Here is a 4,526-nt window from a genome sequence, read left to right on the forward strand (position 1 = left end):
GGGGCCCTAACGAGGGCGAGGGCACCCACGGCGAGGGCACCCACACCGGGGGCCGCAGTAGGTGTCGCGGAGAACCCAGCAGGAAAGAGCGCAACCCGGCCGCAGGCAGACGCACAACGGCGGCGGGCACGAAGCCCTCGGCAGGCGTCGAGGTATCCCCGGAAGAGAGGAGCAGTCCCCCCGGGAGGAAGGAGCGCAACCCGGCCGCAGGCAGACGTGCAACGGCGGCGGGCACGAAGTCCTCGGCAGGCGTCGAGGCATCCCCGGGAAGCAGGAGAGCAACCCGGCCGCAGGCAGACGTGCCGCGGCGGCGGGCATGAAGTCCTCAGCAGATGTCGAGGTATCCCCGGGAAGCAGGAGAGCAACCCGGCCGCAGGCAGACGTGCCGCGGCGGCGGGCATGAAGTCCTCAGCAGGCGCTGAGGCATCCCCAGGAAGCAGGAGAGGCCAGACAGGGTCCCGGAGCACGCCACCCATGGGCCGATGGAGCATGGGCGACGTCCGGAACTGTCGAGGCGAGAGGGGGTCCAGGAGTGCGCCACCCAGGCGCCGATGAACGTGAGTGGCGTCTGGATATCCCCGGAAGGCAGGAGAGGCCAGACAGGCTCCGGAGCGCGCCACCCACGGGCCGATGGCAGCATGGGCAACGTCCAAAACCGTCGAGGCGAAACGGGGTCCAGGAGTGCACCACCCAGGCGTCGATGAAAACGTGAGTGGCGTCTGGAACGGCGTGGAGGTGGTGAAAAATGTGAGAGTGTCCACATGAGGTCAACCGGCTGGTCGAACCTCCTCTCCGGCACCAGAAAAAAAACAACTCAAAAGGGTAGATAGCCGTTAGCTGTTGCCGTTAGCTGGCAGCCATCGGTAGCTGCTAGCCGTAGTTAGCCAACGTGGTTAGCTGCTAGTTGTCGTTAGCTAGCGCAGCTGGGATGTGCAGCCGCACGCCCCGAAGAAACCCCACGAGGCAGCAATCGGGTTCATTCCTACCCAGCAGGTCGTGCATCGTCCCCTCTGTAGTCGGAAGGCAGATGCGGGAATGACGAGCAACATCCCCAGCCATTCGGTGAGGCGCGCACCGAGCCTCAGTCCGCGTGCCTGTAGCAGCCACGGTCGACTCCAAAAAATCCCCGGCATTTCGAGAAAGAAACCTGAGTTTCCTTTGCCGTGTTCGGGTCCGTCTCGGAAACTTCACGAGACGTCGTCGGGGTCACCAATGTAGTGCCGAGAGATAGGGAGTCGGAGGCGGTGCAATGGAGGTACAAAGCTTGCTTTAATGAGCAGCAGAAATGTAGATGTTGTTGGGTCGCAGCCCGGGACGACAAGAGAAAGAGCCAGGAGGGCACACAACATATAAAGGTAACCACATATATGTCCGTGTGGAAACAATACCCCCAACTCTAGTTCCATGTGTGGATTATGTAACCCAGTGTATTAAAGGTGGTCACCACAGCATAAACTATATTTAAATTCGATTTTTACAAAATAAATGTATATGCAGCTTATTTTATTCCTGCCTATTGCCTAACCATTTTGTTTGTGTTTATGTTCTTTGACCAGAAATACATCACACACTTACACCATGATGGGAGCCCAAAAGTGTATATTTGTAATTCTGGCAGTTATCACTGCCCGTTCTGCCAATACCAGGGTCAGAGGCTTCAGGTGGAATACCATGCCAAAAGCCATTCTTCTGTGAGGCACAGAGGTATAATAAATTGCTCTTTTTAGTGCTGTCTGTATTTTCACATTATTTACAATGAGAGCTTAATGTCTTCAAGCTTATTGACTTTACTATTGTTTCTTGTTTTCAGAGTTCACAATTGTTAAGTGTGGCTTAAGCTGCAGAACAGCAAGCCATTTTCATTGTCTTTATTGCTCACAGACCATAATTAATAGGGGCCAGTTTTTACGGCATGTCTATTCACATGAGCCAAATGCTGTGACTGTAGGGCGACTAACAGCACCTGCCCAGCTCACCCCACCATCTCACCTGCTCACTGCAGCACCTGCCCAGCTCCCCCCACCATCTCACCTGCTCACTGCAGCACCTGCCCAGCTCCCTCTACCATCTCACCTGCTCACTCCAGCACCTGCCCAGCTCACCCCACCATCTCACCTGCTCACTGCAGCACCTGCCCAGCTCCCCCCACCATCTCACCTGCTCACTGCAGCACCTGCCCAGCTCACCCCACCATCTCACCTGCTCACTGCAGCACCTGCCCAGCTCCCTCTACCATCTCACCTGCTCACTCCAGCACCTGCCCAGCTCACCCCACCATCTCACCTGCTCACTGCAGCACCTGCCCAGCTCACCCCACCATCTCACCTGCAGCACCTGCCCAGCTCCCTCTACCATCTCACCTGCTCACTCCAGCACCTGCCCAGCTCCCCCCACCATCTCACCTGCAGCACCTGCCCAGCTCCCCCCACCATCTCACCTGCTCACTGCAGCACCTGCCCAGCTCCCTCTACCATCTCATCTGCTCACTCCAGCACCTGCCCAGCTCACCCCACCATCTCACCTGCTCACTGCAGCACCTGCCCAGCTCCCTCTACCATCTCACCTGCTCACTCCAGCACCTGCCCAGCTCCCCCCACCATCTCACCTGCAGCACCTGCCCAGCTCCCTCTACCATCTCATCTGCCCACTCCAGCACCTGCCCAGCTCACCCCACCATCTCACCTGCTCACTGCAGCACCTGCCCAGCTCCCTCTACCATCTCACCTGCTCACTCCAGCACCTGCCCAGCTCCCCCCCCCCATCTCACCTGCAGCACCTGCCCAGCTCCCCCCACCATCTCACCTGCTCACTGCAGCACCTGCCCAGCTCCCTCTACCATCTCACCTGCTCACTCCAGCACCTGCCCAGCTCCCCCCACCATCTCACCTGCTCACTGCAGCACCTGCCCAGCTCCCTCTACCATCTCACCTGCTCACTCCAGCACCTGCCCAGCTCCCCCCACCATCTCACCTGCTCACTGCAGCACCTGCCCAGCTCCCCCCACCATCTCACCATCTCACCTGCTCACTGCAGCACCTACCCAGCTCCCTCTACCATCTCACCTGCTCACTCCAGCACCTGCCCAGCTCCCCCCACCATCTCACCTGCTCACCTGCTCACTGCAGCACCTGCCCAGCTCCCTCTATCATCTCACCTGCTCACTCCAGCACCTGCCCAGCTCCCCCCACCATCTCACCTGCTCACTGCAGCACCTGCCCAGCTCCCCCCACCATCTCACCTGCTCACTGCAGCACCTGCCCAGCTCCCTCTACCATCTCACCTGCTCACTCCAGCACTTGCCCAGCTCACCCCACCATCTCACCTGCTCACTGCAGCACCTGCCCAGCTCTTAATTTTACAATTAACATTTGCATTCTTGAAACTATTTCTTACACTGTAACCTGACTATATCATTTTAATTAATATTTTTAATGTTTGTCTTTCATTCACCAAGGTCTGAACAACAGAGGTCGCAAGACTGCAAGAGGCGACGGGAGGAAAAGGCAATGCAGGTAGAAGTTGTTGAATCACAAATGATAAAGTCTTGAACCAGTGTGAGTGTTAAACATGTAACCTGTCTTTGTCAAATATATTTCAGGATGAAGAGGTTCCACAAAAGAAGCAGGCCATAATTTGAATGCGTCATGAGTGAGCGCTGCTGGGGGGGAACTGTTACAATCTGTATTAGGTTCACTAATGCCTCAAAATGTAATAGTTGTCAGAATCTGTCTGTGTTTTATTTTGTCCTGTCCCTGTCTCTGTGTTCAATATAATTGAAAGTCCTGAATTCAAAGTGTTTCTTAAGTAAAAGAGTATAAGTATTATCAGCTAAATGTACTCGAAGTATCAAAAGTAGAAGTACATGCGGAATGGCTCTGTTCACAGTATTATATTACCATTGATATTATCCCGTCAATTCTATCAATTTGTTAATACGTTGGCACTTTAATATATTTTTTAAAATACTGGTAGGAAATAATGTGATATGATTTCATTTATATCACATGTTTTTCAGTAAAAAGTGAGTAAATATACAATATTGACTCTGAAATTAAAATCAAATTAAAAAGTTAAAAAACAAATGAAGGCCCTTTCTTGAAGTCATAACTGAAATAATTGATGCAATTAACATGCAAATAGACATTAAAATATGCTTTGAAGGCTGTTAATGTGTTTAATTTGAGTTTTACATTTTTAAATGCCGTTGCCATGGCGACAGATCACTCGCCATCATCATTGGTATCATTATATTAATATGTTAAAATAGTTAATACTCTGACGCTATGGTTAACAGAACAGAACTGTGAAGCTCGTCACGTGCCTCAAAGGTTGAGAAGGAGGGGCCGTTAGTCAGGAGGGGCCGTTAGTCACGTGCCTCAAAGGTTGAGAAGGAGGGGCCGTTAGTCACGTGCCAGGAGGGGCTTAGGTTGAGAAGGAGGGGCCTAGGTTGAGAAGGAGGTGCCGTTAGTCACGTGCCTCAAAGGTTGAGAAGGAGGGGCTTGAGGTACTGCGCACTGCAGTGAGGG

General features: G+C 53.5%; 1 long non-coding RNA gene across 1 annotated transcript; it reads left to right on the plus strand.

The window, feature by feature from the left end:
- The first annotated feature begins 1,566 nt into the window (after nt 1-1,566).
- On the plus strand, nt 1,567-4,231 carry LOC117552433. The gene is made up of 3 exons (XR_004569968.1): nt 1,567-1,704; nt 3,455-3,512; nt 3,599-4,231. It is a non-coding gene; the product is annotated as an uncharacterized LOC117552433 (long non-coding RNA).
- The last annotated feature ends 295 nt before the right edge of the window (nt 4,232-4,526 follow it).

The sequence above is a fragment of the Gymnodraco acuticeps genome, unplaced genomic scaffold, assembly GCF_902827175.1.
Source record: "Gymnodraco acuticeps unplaced genomic scaffold, fGymAcu1.1, whole genome shotgun sequence".
In the NCBI taxonomy this organism is placed as follows: Eukaryota; Metazoa; Chordata; class Actinopteri; order Perciformes; family Bathydraconidae; genus Gymnodraco; species Gymnodraco acuticeps.